Below are 15,927 nucleotides of genomic sequence, written 5' to 3' on the forward strand. Positions count from 1 at the left end.
ACACAGATGAACGCAGTGGTGGGGGGAGCACCCTGCACGTAGATGCTGACAGCTCTCTTCTAGGAACTAGTGACTCTCATCTGAAAGCCCAGATGGACTCTGATCGATGCAACTTTCCAGCCCGACACATTTTGTCTGAACTGTCGTTTGACTGGGATGAGCCAATCACTTAGTTTTCTACACCAGAAGAAATGAAACTGTCATAAAAGAGAAGTCAAGTCAGGGAGCTCCTTCTTTTCTCAGCTGGGCTCCATATCCTCCCTGAGTCTGGCTGCTCTTTCCAGAGTTGAGCTCTCTGTCGTGGCATTGTGAAGTTATGAATGTGGCATTTAAAGAGAACAAAGAAATGTTGAAGGGTTCAGAGAGAAGATTTCAGAGAAATCCCCTCACTTCCCCCCAAAGAAAGCTCTCTTGAGTCTGTTTGTCTCAGAAACTTATGTGTTGTAAATCAGAGGGAAAGTCATCTCATGCCACTGTCTGAGGTTCTAAAAATTAACATTCCTTGGAGTTAATTACTACCTCGAGTGTTCTGTACCCCATGGAAGGAATTTGACCAATCTAGAGCTAAAACCAAATAGTCCTTCGAAACAACCTGGACAAGGCAGGAAGTTATTAAAGGTGGAAAGCAAAAATGGGGTATGTTCCAAGCTCCCCGAGTGTGAATATCACCATGAATACATTTTCAGCATCTTCGAGGCACAACCTGCATACCATTTTCATTGCTAGTGAACTTCCTCAAGGGATAAAGGAGGTATCTTCATACCGGAAGGGCAGACATCCATGTAATCAAATATTTTCTGGGCCACGGGGGGCCCATTATCTCACTGCCTTGTGTGACCGCCCTCCTTCTCCTTGGCTCACCCAAGCCCCATCATCTCCAAACAGCTGTGGCGATGCCCACACTATATTTTGTTCATTTCTTTGTATTTTGTTGGATTCTTTGCTTTCTTTTTCAAGAGCAAATTTACAAACTCAGTGGCAGTGGTTCTCAGCATTAGCTGTACTTTGGGATCACCTGTGGCGTTTCTTCCTTCAATACCAACACGTGGATTCCACCCAGAGATTCTGACTAAACCCAAGTGAGGCAAAGCATGGGCATCAGCATTTTTAAAGCAACCCAAGTGATTCCAAAATGGAGCCAGGGTTAAGGACAACTACCCATTGTCTTGTAAATAGGCTCTCAATTATTTCTAAAAGAGCAAATTCCTACCTCTTATTTAAAATGCTTCACATAAAATGCTTTTTATGTGAAGTGTCCGTTGCAGGAGTTAGTGCTAACTTTACTTCTATGATATAATGGAACTAGGTCTCTATTTCTAAGAAGATGGAGCCAGTGTTACTTCGACCCTCCCCCTCCCCCAGATTCACAGCCCATCAGGAATGAAAACAGCCATACACGTGCTTCGTTATTCACTGGAGCCTCTCCCAGACTCTGAAGTTGCCTTATTAGCCGATTTTGCAGAAAAACCTTACACCTTGTGACTCACCTCTGACACTCAGAATAGGAGAAATAAATAATCTTTTAACACTCTCTCGTTCCAGACAAGAACAACTATCTGCTACTGGTTGGGAGTTTATTAGATGCCCAGATTGCTCCTAGATGGTGTCTCATCCAATCTATACCTGGGCTTCTCAAGCTTTTCTTTGCATATGAACTCGGATTCCGTGGCTCTGGGGTAAGAGGGCTCATCCCAGATTCTACATTTCTAACCAGCTCTGGTAAGGCTGATGTGCCTGGCCCTCTGCCCACATCTTAGCAAAGCTCAACGAACCTTAGATGTCCCACTAGCTCACTTCACAGGTGAGGAAGTTAGGAGTAAGGACCTCTAAGGGGCAAGATTCAAACCAAGGTCTGTCTGACATGAAACCTTGTCTGCTGTGCTCGTCTGCCTCCTTTTAGTCTTATTTTTCATTGTGGGATTTCCATCTGTTTGAAGAGATCTCGTTTAAATCACATAATGATTTCTAACTTGCAGGTGAAGGTGGAGGTAATTGCACAGTTAGAAGAAAGACTCTCACTGTCGCCTCTCTGGTCTTTCTTGTAGCTCCTAATCTCAATTTCAATCTTATCATTGCTCATGAACCAGAAACTCTCAAGTGAGGGGCGAGGGTGCAGCCACACATTCTTCTCTTTATTTGGTAAATCTACTAGTTTTGTTGGAACCGTTTCTACCCAATTGAAACTCAAGTACAAAGAGGTTGAAATGGTCTGTGACCACTGACAAATCAGAACTAAAAAGTTGTTAGGTCTCATTTCAATTTTTAGGTCCAAGATCTCCTGGCTGTATGACTCTGAAGATCACCCCTTCCTGCATCCCCACTGTCGGTCGTACAGCCATGAAAGTTCACCTGAGACCATCTGCTTCAAGGGGGGAGCAAGGGAGCCTTCTCCGACACCATCATTTCAATACACTTTTTCGAGAGCGAAAGCCAAAATCAATGTAAAATGGTAGCAAAATCATCCTCCAAATGTAAAGGCCATACAGAGTCAGAACGTGGTTCTTTTTCCCTGATGAAAGATCCGATAGTGTGGTTTGTGAAAGCTCTTTACCCTCTTCATCGGGAGTGTGGGACCTGGGTACAAAATGACATTCATATTAAGCACTTTCTCTCCAGTCACGTCTACTTTTCAAAATGGCCGTTTCCGTTAGAATGGAGAATTTGCGGTGTGATCGTGGGGAGTGGTGCCATGGTGGTGAAGCAATGTCTTCTTCGTAAAATGCAAGAGAAGTCTTCAAGAACATCCACCCCTTCGAGGTTCTTAATGTCATTTTGGACATCCTGTAAGTGGGTGTGAAGACCCAGTAACCCAGGAAAGTTCTCGACACTCGGCCGATGTCTGCTTATACCAGATTGGACAGGCAGGTCTTGCTGATTAAATGGCTTTAGGAAAAAATAATCTCATTAACATCCTCATCTTCAAAGAACAGAGGAAACCTAACAGAACTTGTGCAAATATCAGTCACTAGCCTTAGGACACATAAATGAATGCATGGATTGTCCTAAAAGAAAACAAATTGGGGAAATAAGCTCTTAACCCCTGCCAACCCAAGTCCGATATGTGGATGGATGCGTATTTGCATTAAAGGCTAGACGCTATGTGTATTATGTAGACTTTTTTTTTTTTTGAACAGTAAACACCTTTTGTACATGGCCAGCGATAGGAGGGAGGAAGGTTTATTTGTCTTTCCGGCTGCGATTGCCCTCAGCTAGAACTCTAGCTCCTTGCCCTCCAGCACGGAGCCATTTGCTCTTGAAGAAATGCACACGAGAAGCTTGCCCTGCTGGAGACGCTCCCCCAGAAGACTGCTGATTTGGGCATTCTTTTTCCTTTCATCCTATTTCTTCTGAACTTTGATTGTCTTTCGTTTAAAATCGCTTCCTCCTCAGGAGTCAGCTTGGCCCCCTTCTTGCAGCCCAGGGACGGTGCACTTGGGGCTCCTACCGCTCTCAGTGTGGGGCGCTGTCAATAAGCACGATACAGTTCTTCACTGGTGCAGACCAGTTCGTTGTTGGAAGCATTTTAGACAACATCAGTAACCCTTATTTTGCACTTAGGACCCTCAGAGCACTGGGGGATGTCCCCAGCATCCAGCCTCAAGGCACGGGGCTTCGTCTGGCCTCCCCGAAAGCAGACTGTGTGTATTTGGTTGGGGACCAATCTTAGTGTTGGCAGTGAGGCTTCCCAGCTCGTTACTTCCGTTTCTCGTGGTAGGGCTTTCTCTTGTCCCCGGTCTTGTCCCGAGAGATGCCCGTCGCTCTCGGCCCTGGCTGCAAAAGAGCTATTACATAGCCTTTCGATCTTCCTAGTTACATGTGCGTGTGCTCCATACCTGTGTGTATACATAGTTGCATTTATTTGATGTATACATAGGCACATATGTATTTAAAAAAAATTTTTTTTTTGTAGGAACACCAACTTCTGTAAAGTGTCCACTTAGAGGGTTATCCAGGTAGCCTGGGCAAGTCAGCAGAGTGTGAGCACAAGGAGAGAAGTGGCATTGTCTGGGGCCTTCCTTTCTTTCCTTTTCTGCCTGGGACGTTTTGGAGAGAATGACGAAGCAGTGCCGGAGATTATGAATTTGCTTAAGTGTGAATGGCTGATTGCCGCGCGCGGTGCCCGGCCCTCCCCGAAGGTGATTGACTGGGGCGGCAGGTCTTCACACTTGATGCCTGGATTTGACTCGGAAAGTCTGCCAAGTCTTTTACTCGGAAATTTATCTTAATTAGATCTGAAAGACCTGCCACAGCAGAATAGTCACACCGATTAAAATGAAAAACAGGAGAAATTACTGATCAAATTAATCATAATGTCGGGTTACAGCTGTAGGTCTGATGTAATTTGCCACTCCAGTGAGTTACATCGGCCCAGCCCGGGAAAGGGAGCTGGCTTTACGCTGATCCGTAACACCCGCCCCGCTCCAGGCGCCCCGGCAGGAGGCTGATTCCATTCATTTTCCTGGCTGGCTCTGACCTCCCTGCTGCAACTGGAAACAAATCAGGCACCGAACAACTGCAGGGGGGGACGGTGAGTGGGGAGGTAAAGGAGAAACATTCTCGTATCCAAGTGATTGTACTATTTCGAAATGGTGAGCTTCTAGAAGTTGGCTGGGCAGGCTGGGGGCTTTGTAGCTTGTTGGGGTTTTTGCTTTTGCTTTTTCCACTTAACCTCATTTTAGTTTTCCTTGTGGTGACCTGACATTGATTAGATGCAGAACGGGAATCAAAAGGTCAGAGGACACAATCTTTGGCTCTAAGCAATGAGGAAAAAACCTTTAGAAAAATCTCCTTGCCAACACGGCTCTACAACTGGGGCATGGATTGCACTAACCAAAGTGTCACAGCAGAAGGGGAAGAAACCTCAGCCGTAAGAGCTCGTTGTCCCCCGTGAGGGTATGGTCCTGGAATTCTGATTTTTAACTAAACTCCACTTTACACTGTACCGTGTGTTAGGGTGGGGCGGGGGAGGGGGAGAGAAGTTGGTGAGTAGCTGGAGTATGCTATTTTTTTTTAAGAAAACAATTCAGAGTCTAGATTCTTGTCCACGCAGAGCCTTGACACTGAGCTGTGATTCATTCAGTGTTTACAAAACACATCGCCCTCTTAGCAATGCAAGGAAGGCACAAAACATCCCAGTCTAAGGCTTTCCATTGGCAGTCCTGAGAAGTTAGATTTTAGGAGCAATGTAGGACTTCTCTCCAACCAGTTGTGCTTTATCCGGGAGCTATAGACACCTCGCTTGGGGAGAGCCCTTTTAAAACAAAGGTAACAGGAAGGTACAGAGGAACGAAGCTTCCTTCCCAATCAGTGGTGATCAGATGACTCTGGAACAGCAAGTTCTCCCTCTGAGACCATCTGATGGTGTGCAAATCCCATCTAGTCATCCCTAGACCAGATGCTTATACCTTTTCAATACCCGTGTGGCAAGGCCCCCATCCTCTCTCCATCCCACCAGGAATAAATCGGGTACATTTTGTAAACGAGAGAGCTAGGCAGTCACAGAAGACACGGTGGGGCCTTGGCACTCAAGAGACTCTGCCTTCTGGACCTTCTTTGGGTCTTTATGAAGATTTAGGTGGGACAATGTGCCCAGGTTGCAGAAGGATATTATAACCACATTTTGCATAGTTATTATATGGGCTTAGTATCTGGTTTGTAACCAGAGTTTTTAAAGAAAATAATAAAAGAGAATAGAAAATACCAGGGCATCATATTACCAGTAGTAAAGCTCTATGTTTTTTCTCGAAGCTTCTGTTTAAATTATATGCATAGATATATGTATATAGTTACACAGACACACACACACACATATATATATAGAGAGAGAGATTTATCCATATACGCGTGTGTGTGTGTGTGTGTGTGTGTGTGTGTGTGTGTATGTGTCAGATTGAGTTATCAAGCATATTTCTTACCATGGAACAAGGTTAGAAGAATTTGAAGAACCCTGCCCTGAAAAATCTAGCTCTTCAGGGAGGCTGAAGTGGGAATTCTTAAACACAGAAGAGCTCAGGAAGCAGGTTTATTGGTTCCCAGCATATTCAATGGGACGATGAGCTCCGAGACATTGAACACCATCCCCAGCAATCAAAAAGGACCCAAACGGCTCTGCCGTTCACCCCCCACCCTACCACAGACACAACATTGCAGGGAACTTCAACGTTATACCACTGCTCCTGTGTTGGAAAACTCACATAAAATTAACAGTTAAACAAATCTATTAAATGAGAAATGAAGTAGCATATTGAAAATGGACAGAGCAGTCCCAGGGAAAGTGAAGAGGTCATTTTAAAGAGAAAGTGTAAAGGGGGAGAGAGAACACGGTGGGAAGGAAGCCCAGAGCCCCACACTGTTTTGGGTTCCTGGAACATTTATCAAGGGAAAAATCCTGTCCCGAGAGTTGCAAGGTGGGAGCCAGGTCCACGGCAGTCAGAAAACTCGTGGGCTAGAGATCTCCACATCCAGAGTGCCTGGAACCTCTCTCCGTTCTGTACCTGGTGTGACTCAGGGCAGAGCTGGCGTCGTCCTCCCTGACCTGGTCTTCCTACTTCTGTTTTCTCCCTGATCTGATCCGCTCTGCAAACCACGTCCAAGCTAACCTGCCTTAAAAAACACTTTGTCCCATCACCCACATGCTTAAAAAACCCCCTTTGGGCCTTCTTAGCCGGGGTGCTCTGGCTCTCCCCTCCACCCCGTCTCCCATTGACTACTCCCCCACCCCCACCCCCGGTCCGAGGTGCCCTGTACGGCCGACAGCCCTGGTTCTGCTGGGGTCATGCTTGCTGGGGTCATGCCCATTACCAGGCATGGCTGCTCTCCTCACCACTGCCCTGCACGCTTCCCTGCACTTCCTATTCCCTGCCCGGTTGTCCAGCCCTCAGTGAGCGCTCTCCTCTCTGACTCACACATTCGGCACTTAGCACATGCCCTCCGAGTCCTTTTTTTTTTTTTTTCATTTATGGACAAGTTTGTTGTGTTACTTGAATCATAAGCCCCTTAAGAACGGACACCATGTCTCATACCTCTGTGCATCCCAGGACTGTCAAAATTGTTGTGATGATTTCTCATGTCACACCTATTCATTGCACAAATACATAAGTGACTGTTATCTGACTACCTTAAATTTATTTGCAAAAGTACTCGATGAAGATAACAATTACTAATGAGAGAAATGTCACCCATTTACTTTTATATTTAGAACCATGCCTGACACATAATAAGGACTATGAAAACCTTAGATCTTTGTTTTGATCGTGATTTCTTTTTTTGTTTTTTAAGTTTGTTTATTTATTTATTTATTTTAGTAACCTCTACACCCAACATGGGGCTCAAACTCACAAGTCCAAGATCAAGAGTCACGTGCTCTTCCCACTGAGCCAGCCAGACGCCCCTATGATTATGATTTCTTTGAAATGGTTTTAACACCGTTGTTCTTTGCACTATCTTCTCAGTGGGCTTTGGGAAATGCAGAACTTCACTTAGACTGCTTCAAATCAGCTTCTTTCCTTTGGCAGGAAATGTTCATCAAAGCAAGGCCCACCATTTCCTATTTCATCTTCTGTTTCCTTCCCCCTCATCTCAACGACTCATGGTGGTTCTTGATATTCAGAATATAATAGCGAGAGGAGCAGACCTTCTTAATATTTTATAGATCTGATTGATCTGTGAGTTAAATAATATTTTTCCAAAGCATGAAAGTATTATAAAACAGATAGAAAGACCCAAGGAAGATGAAAGGGAATCTCCCACCAAGGGTGTACTTCAGCACCCCCAACCATTGGATACCAGAGACTCTCACGTGACATGTTCTGCTGCCCCAAACCCCACTGGTACAGAATCTCGCAGTAGAAAGATGATGATCCAGTTTTAAAAATGAAAATACCATTGAGCTTTTCATGCCAGGAACTGTGCTAAGTGTTTTGTGACTGTTTTCCTACTTATGCCTTGCAATCACTTATACTAGTAAGAAAACCAAGACTTGGAGAAGACAGTAATTCACTAAAAGCCACAGCTTCTTCGAGGTGGTGCTGGGATTTGAGTCCAGAGTGTCTGGCTCCAACCTGGGGGACCTCACATGCTCTTTTAACTGGGATGGTCTCTATGTGCGCCTGTTGTCCAGTGTAATTGCTAATGGCACCCATTTCACACTCGAAACTGTCATGGTTTGGACAATAAATCATTCGGGCCCCTTCTCCCAAGATATGCTCGCTGTGTCACCCCCTACATTTATCCAAACTGCCTCCACCTGTTTTCACCTCATGGGTGAAATGGTTTAGCCATAAAAGCTAAGGCATTTGGATGTGTTCTTAATATAGTGAAAAGATAGGATGAGTCATTTTTAGAAATATGTGGTGTTCTTTCTACTTGGCAACTTAACTAATAATTTTTCAAAATGTGATCCTATTTGAGACAAGAGAAGCCTTGGATGAGGGTCATAGGAGACACCTTCTTCTCCCAGATGATTTGGAAAAACCTAACTAGGATGGTTCTTGGATCCTGGCTGAGGTGACCAACACAAGGCTAGCAGAGTTGTAATTTAGAACAGAGAGATTTACCAACCCCCCCCCAAAAAGATGTTCCCCCCCAAAAAAAGATGTTCAGTGAGGATAAGTGATGGATAAAGATGGTGTTCAACATATAAGGAGAAGAAAAGAACTCACACACACACGAAAACAGAACTAATGATATTTTAAAATATTTTATTTGTTTATTTAGAGAGAGAGAGAAAGCACGCACATGCACGTGGGGCAAGACACAGAGGGAAAGGGAGAGAAAAATCTCAAGCAGACTCCATGCTGAGTGTGGAGCCCAGTGTGGGGCTCCATCTCATGACCCTGAGGTCACAATCTGAGCCAAAATCAAGAGTCAGACACTTAACTGACTGAACCACTTAGGCACCGCAGAACCAGTGATTTTTAAAATCAAGATAAATGAGAACCACAAATGCAATGTTATTAGAAGGTTTGCAGGTGATACGGAGGGAAACGAGTACAAAGGTTCCTTAACAAGAGGGGGGGGTCCAGAGTACTGAATGCTCCGGCCTCTCTCCTTGTAGGTGGGCCCTGAGTGTGCTTCAGAGAAGTCATGATTCCCAGATTGGCCGCACATCAAAACCACATGGGAAGGTTTCCGCAGCAAGTAAATCATAAGAAAGAAAGAGAGAGAGACAGAGATTGAGATGAAGGGCTAGGGGGCTGGACATGTGGATCAAAAGACACGGCAAAGAATTTCATGATGTAGACTTTATTTAGATTACAAATGTAAAAAGGAAAAAGAATGACACTTATGAGGCAGTTGGAAATATGATTGCTGATGGGATGTCTGATGATGTTCAGGGATTATTTTTAATATTTGTAGGTGTGATGGTGGCATGTAGTTATATTTTTAGGAGTATTTTCTGAAGACACATACTTAAATACAAATGAAATGGTAGGATGTCTGGATTTTCCTCAGATAATGCGGGAAGGAAGAAAATAATATTGGTGGAGGCTGTTGGGTAGAGTATGAATAAAAGATTGGCCATGAGCTGATAAGTATTGAAGGTGGGTGATGGGTCCATGGGAGTTCATGTTAGCATTGTGCCTTCTTTTACGTGTGTTTAAGATTTTCCATAAGAACAAATAAAGAAGTTTTAATGACTTGGGGTTTCTTTAATAATATAGATTCCCATCACCCAATCCAAGCACTACAAAATCAGAATCTCTGGGTGAAGCCAATGATTCTGATGATCAAGGAGGCTGAAGAACTCCTGCCCTATAGAACCGTAAACAATTTCTTAGATCAGTACAGGTTGGCCAAGGCTCAGGGCAATATACATATGAAGAATGGTTGATGGGTTGAGACACAACATCTTAAGAAACTGAGGTTTTTTTCAAGTGAAAGACTGAAAAAGTGAAGACGGTTGTTAATAGCTGATGAATCGTAAAGAATAGAAAGGGTACTAGGAAACTAAAAATAGAAAAGATCTTTCCAATTCTCAAAAAGAAAATAAAGGGGGGATGGCTTCCTCTTCAGTGAGGTAGATTGAATATGTACGTTTATCTCTACATACTCTCTGGGAACCCCACTAAAATGATATTCAAGGAAAAAAATTTTAATCATATAAATCCAAAAGGTCAAAGAGAAGTGGAGAAAAGACCACAGTAGACAAGCAGTGTCAACCAAATTCTGGAGAAGCAGCTGGAGAAGATAACCAAGCTGAGAAATCTAAACACCGAGGGTCTGAGAGGGACACAGTGAGAAGCAAGGCAACCCTGGAGCCCCAAAAGCCTTAGGAGTTGCAGTTTCCAGGTGCCATGGAAGATGGGGATGCCAGGGCATGTTGCTGAAAACAGAGGCATTGGTTAATGACTGTGTAATGAACAATTAGACCCTCAGCTGCCTCCCCAATCCAAGCAGACAGGCAACTATCCCTCTAGCAGCTTGATGCATGAGAAATTGAAACAAGAGACTCTCTAGACCTGGAGACGTAGGTCTGGCTGGCTGTGTGCTGGAGAGAGCTCCTTACTGCTGATCAGGGCAGCGAGGGAAAGTCTATATCCTGAATGATAAAACCTGGCTTCACTGGGCCACTTACATCATACACAGGTGCTCAAGTATGCAGGCATCTCACTACCTCCCCACCTCAACCACCCCAGGTAATTGGTGGATTCTTCTCTGGAGAAACCTAACCACTAATCAGAGAGAAAGACTCAGTTGTCAATATTTGTGATCTCCAACATCGCCAGGTCCCTGCTTTATTTTTATAGTGGAAAGACAACAAAGAATGACTAAATATTTGAGAAATGCCTTTATCTGAAATCAGAAACTAAAACAAATGGGAAGGGGGAGATATTTGTTGGAAATAGAAGCAATAGAGGATGGAGAACAATCTTATAAAAATTTTTAAATTAATATCCTATAGGACATCCATAGAGATTGTGCATCCACAAAACACGTAATAAGTACAATGCACAAGGAACACTTAAAAAATAGTTCAGGACATATTTAGATAATAGCTAAAATAATTATAGCAGAAATAAAAATTCAGCAGCACCCAGGTGGCTCAGTTGTTAAGCATCTGCCTTCGGCTCAGGGCCTGATCCCAGAGTCCTGGGGTCGAGCCCTGCATTGGGCTCCCTGCTTGCTGGGAGCCTGCTTCTTCCTCTTCTATCTCCACCTTCCTCTTCCTCTTCCTCTCTCTCACTGGCTGTCTCTCTCTCTGTCAATTAAATAAATAAAATCTTTAAAAAAAAAAAAAAGAAAGAAAAATTCAGTAGGAGGTTTAAAAAATAAAGAAAATCTCTCAGAATGTAGACCAAAAAGAGAAAAAAAAGAGACAAATTAGTAAAACACAGAGAAGATACCAGATCAATCCAGGAGATCCAATTTCTAACTAACAGAATTTCAAAATAAAAAAGAGAGAGAGATAGACAAAATTACCAAAGAAATAAAAATTTCCCAGACTTGAAGGATGTTACCTCATTGAAAGTCTCACTGAATAAATAACCTAACAAATGAAAACAAAACAAAACAAAACACCTGAAACATATCATTGTGAGCATTTTACACAGGAGAACAGGTAAAATACAAGGAATCAAGAATCAGAATAACATTGGGTTGCCATAGCAATACTTGAAGCTGGAAGACAATGGAGCAAAGCCTTCAAAATTCTGAGGGAAAATAGTTTTTGGCTTGTATTTAATATACTGCAGAGCAATCTATCAAATATAAAAGTAAACTAAAGATTCAGATGTAGAGTCCGTGGAAAATTCATCTCAAATGGATCCATCATGCATTCTTCATCAACTCACCAAAGGTGTTCCACCAAGACAAGAGAGTAAACCGAAGAAGAGGAAGATTGGAGTTTTACCATCAAAAGGGGCAAAAAGGAACCCCGAGGCTGATTTACACAGCGGGCTTAGAAAGCAACCAGTTTCCATTTGGGGCAGGAACATTGAGGACTCTAGAAAAGTCCCTGGAGAAGACACAGGGGAGGGGAGGAAGGGAGCAGAAGAGAAACCAAGAGAATACCTGGTATGGTTGACCTAAAGGAAAACAGTGTTCATCACTCTTGTGATGGGTTTGGGAAGAATTATGAATAGAAAGAAAACTAAGCAAACAGAAAAGCAATGACTAACTATGGTAAGAGCAAAAACTTTTACAAGGGAGGAAGTGTTCTAACAGGGTCGGAGCTAAACAGAACTTTCATAGTCCCCAAAAGAAATTCTGATTAAATCGGAAACTCTGTTGGCAAAATGAAGGGTCACAGCAGGAGGGGAAATAGAGAGTGGGTGCGCCAGTGTACAATCCCCATCTTCCACAGCGGAAGTCAATCAATAATGCCCCAAATTCGCAAATCAAGAAAAACAATTTAAACTATCATTTAGAAATAAGGGGGCAAATACTAAAAGGAACATCTAAAAGATTTTGGAGAACAATCAGAGTTTGGTTTTAAGGGTAACGAGGCTTGAGTTATACAAATTCACTGTATTTCAACGTTTGACTTTCTACACCAAGACCTCGTGTGCTTATCGACCCCTCTGCCTGGACACTTTTCCCTTAGAGATCCGACTTGCTCCCTCACTTTATTCAGGTCTTGTCTTAAATTTTGCCTCATCAAGGAGTCCTTCCCTCACCATCTTATATAAAATTGCATACATGGCACCTCTGTTCCTTCGTCATTCTTCAAAGTTCTTATCACTACCTGACACGTTATATATTTATTTGATGATTTGCTTGTCTTTTTTCTTCTTCCAACTAGAATGGAAATTCCATAATCACAGGGACTTTGTCCTGTTCACTGCTACAGCCCAGCAAGAGTCAAGTGCCCACACTGGTAGAACTAGGACCATAGGTGCCAACTCTAGAACACAGAGCTTCCTAGGAGATGTACACACAGACGGGTGTGCCGTCAAGCAAGCCAGCAAGATGTCCCTCCCAGAGAAGGGGTAGCCACTTCAGTAGTTCTCTTGTAGAGACATTGGACCAGAAGAGCCTGGTGGTCCCATCCAGTTCTGAGATTCTGTGATCAGTCCCGAGGACAAAACAAAGAGAATGTTGTATTTCTGCGTAAAAACCGCGTATGAGAGGATGATGCTTTTATCACTAGCTGAGCTGAACTTTGGGATGGGCAATGGAGGAAAGTTAAAATAGCTTCCTGGCAGCACTTTAAAATAGCTTCATAGGCTGAAGTCTTAACCCATGGGCTTGGTTTAATGCATCTGTGAGTCTTATTTGCCTCTGTGTCTGGCAAGCCTCATTTGGAATCTAGAACCCAGGGCATCTTTGATGTGACTCGCTGAATGCCATGAAGTTCTCAGATTAGTTTGCTCCTTGAGAGGACTCCCATAAGGAAATAGATGTTGTTTTTTCTGGGTTCAGTATGAAAGGAGAGAGAAGGAAGTCAAAGTAAATATCCAAAAGCATGTCAGGTGGCATATTAAGGATTTCCCCTGTTTGGTTTTAGAAAGGGAGACACCATTTCATTGCTGTTTGGCTTCTCATTGGCCCCAAGTATCAGGCATGGTGTGTGGAGAGAAACACCGTCTAACTCAACAAGATACTCCTATATTTTTAAGCATTCTGTGGATTCCTTATAGAAAAATCTTTGATTACAAAAGTTTACAGTTTGTAGGTTTACCAACTCGAACTATAAACAGCCTTTGTGTTAAAATATTTTTTATGTGAAACATCTGCTCTCAGCCCTAATTTGTGCAAATAGGAAATTTGATATATTCAGGTCTTCAGTGCTTAAATTATCACATTCCTAGACCAGAGAGGCAGGGAGGGAGAAATTGGAAAAAAACTGGAGGAATGAAGTCTTGTTTTATCTTTTGGATACCCGGTGTTTTCTGTAACAGCCGATCAGGGTGCTGTGTCAAAGGCACTGATGAGAGGCTTCCCAAAGTTAATTTTTCTCATAATACAATAACCAAATTTGTTTTAACACTTGAAAAGGCCCATCCATACTAAAAAGAATCAGTTGCTTAATCCTAAAATTAAAGGTTATTGCATGCAAGAGAAAATAATTACATGCTCAAAGTATGGAAAAAAGAAAACTTTTTTTAATATGTAGGTATTTGTATAATTAAAGACTAATCAAGCATGAAGGGCTGCTGACTAAACCAGAAAATGAGATTGTTGGCAAGCAATATTGTAATGTAAATGCCATTTTTGTTTAACTACTAAGAAGCTGGAGAAATGATATCCTGAGCAGATTAAACGCAAACAGCATTGATAATAAATATTTATCAGATTTCGAATGCAACACAGAGGATTTTTATATTTCACGAGCAAGATCGCAGGGAAGTTTTCAGGTACTTTTCAAGGGAGTAGTTAATGTCCTTATTTAGAATTGCATTTCCCAGCAGGATCTTCCTCTGTGAGAGTGCCTGCAAAATACGACCAAGGCAAAATGTCCCTTTTGAGATATACTGCCCTCCATGCCAGTGTTTACTAATTAAGATTTTGTTAATTAGTATCAGTTACTTAGGATTAGCCGAAGACTGTCTCATGAATACCCTCGATGTATTCTTACGAGTTACAAGCCACGCACAGATGTTAACAAAATAGAAACGATTTCTGTAAACTCCAGGTACCTAATCTTTGAAGTCACAAAGACACGTTCTGGGACTTTCTACCACTGTGAAATGTTACATGGCACGCTCGTTTGTCACGAGGATTCCATAAATAAAGGTGCTAAGACACCTTTGAGGAAGTAGGACGTAGTAGTCACTCAGTGAATCTGAGTTTCGCCTCCTCCCCCCTCTCCTCTGTTGACTGAGTTCAACTTAACCATCCCCTCGTCTGTGCCCGCAAAGACTGTGTTGTCTTTGGAGAAGCTGCCAAGACATTCAGTTCTGCATTCTCAGTGTGCCCCGAGAGTCTGACCAAATCTGACCCCTCAGCATTTGCGAGATCCAAGAATAGTCCAAAGGGTGGGGAATCTGGGTTTTTCTCTCGGCCTGAAGGAACGCAGAAATGCAACAGGAAAGAGCATACCACGAAGAGGCCAAAGATTTTAATCTAATTTAAAGCCCTCACTGGAAAGCTTGCTTTCCATTTGTACGTAGTGATTTCCCTCTGTTCAACGGCGCTCGGCCTGATTTGTCTCATAAATCAAGGCTTGCTGCATAAACGTAGGTGTGAGCTCTGAAAAGCAGACTTCTTGACCTCCTGTTAAAAATATGAGTTAATTAATCAAAAGCAGCTTTTAAAACTCAAGTGCTGTGCACAGCAAGTAGGCTGGTTTCCTTCCACCACAAAGCATAATTATAGATAAGTTTTCAGGAGAAGAGGCAAGACTGTCATTTTTGTACCTTCAAAAACAGTAGAAAATTCACTTTTCGGGTTCTAAATTAGAATCTGTCAGTTTGACTGCCTCTGTTTCTTTTGGGTGTACTGCATATGGTATGTGATCCAGAAAGTTGAAAGCTTGCAGACCTACTAAAATGCATTTAGGGATTTTCAGAAGCAGATTATTGAGTGACAATATGATAGCCTTCAGGCTTGCTGCTAGAAATTTTTATTTAACTTATTTTCTCCTTAATGTGGTAGTAACATGTACCTATTTTCTGAAGATTGCAGAACACATCATCAAATGACAGTTCAAAAAAACATCTTAAAGTTTATTCTCTCCCTTTTTATGTAACTTATTTGAGAGCCAGGAGACAGCACTAAAAGACGGGTTTCTCTCACCACTTCGCCCCGCTCACACAGTCTGAAAGGGTCACCGTGAAATTGCCAGTTCTTGCGTCTGAAGAAAGAACATCCACAAATGTTTGAGCTCTCGTTTTAGAGAGGACCTGAGGTTATTTGCAGGAACGAGTGGGTCAGGCAATGGGGAGGAGCCCACAGAAAGTGTCTCTGTCACATAGAGACAGTGTGTCCTTCACCGGCTGCTGGGGGACAAAGCCCCTGGCCACGCGGGACAGTTCTAGACTCCCT

At 42.9% G+C, this 15,927-nt stretch overlaps 1 protein-coding gene and 1 pseudogene across 1 annotated transcript in view; one reads left to right on the forward strand and one right to left on the reverse strand.

Moving 5' to 3' along the window:
* Positions 1-15,927, forward strand: part of POU6F2 (POU class 6 homeobox 2) — a 453,995-nt gene that overhangs the window by 349,680 nt on the left and 88,388 nt on the right. The gene's annotated exons all lie outside the window — the stretch shown is intronic.
* Positions 3,210-15,927, reverse strand: part of LOC123789507 (small ribosomal subunit protein eS8 pseudogene) — a 42,151-nt pseudogene continuing 29,433 nt past the window's right edge.

This window comes from Ursus americanus, chromosome 3, assembly GCF_024610735.1.
Source record: "Ursus americanus isolate L20-20 chromosome 3, mUrsAme1.1.p, whole genome shotgun sequence".
Classification (NCBI taxonomy): domain Eukaryota; kingdom Metazoa; phylum Chordata; class Mammalia; order Carnivora; family Ursidae; genus Ursus; species Ursus americanus.